Raw genomic sequence first — 458 nt, 5'->3', positions numbered from 1 at the left:
GTTTATTATATGAAATTATCATAAATACATATATAAAATAATATTCATTAGAAATTCGATGTTTATACAGAGTCTGTCCTAGTTTTCCCCAAGTCATTCCCATTTTAGGATTCGGGAAATAAAATAAGTGAAACCAAATATGAAAAAATTTTTAAAAAATTTTTTTTTATTTTATCCGTTTTCCCCCAAAGCAAGAAGGGGAAGGGTTTTTATTGAAGTAGGGAAAAACTAAAAAAAAAACGTGAGAGGGGCGGCAAACCGACCCCAAACAACAGACTAATCATCCCCATTTTTAAATGCGCGGGTGGGGAGGCAAATTTGCTCCTTGTCTGTTGGGCGGAGCCTTAATGAAAAGGGAAAATCATGGGGGTACCGCGCGGGGAAATTCCCTAGAAAATAAAAAACCCATGAATTTTTTGGAATCCATGTACCTACAATTGGTCCTATGTTCGAAAGGG

This window comes from Penaeus monodon, chromosome 29 (genome assembly GCF_015228065.2).
Source record: "Penaeus monodon isolate SGIC_2016 chromosome 29, NSTDA_Pmon_1, whole genome shotgun sequence".
NCBI lineage: Eukaryota > Metazoa > Arthropoda > Malacostraca > Decapoda > Penaeidae > Penaeus > Penaeus monodon.
The sequence above is the reverse complement of the archived record's forward strand: the minus strand, read 5'-3'. Positions refer to the sequence as shown.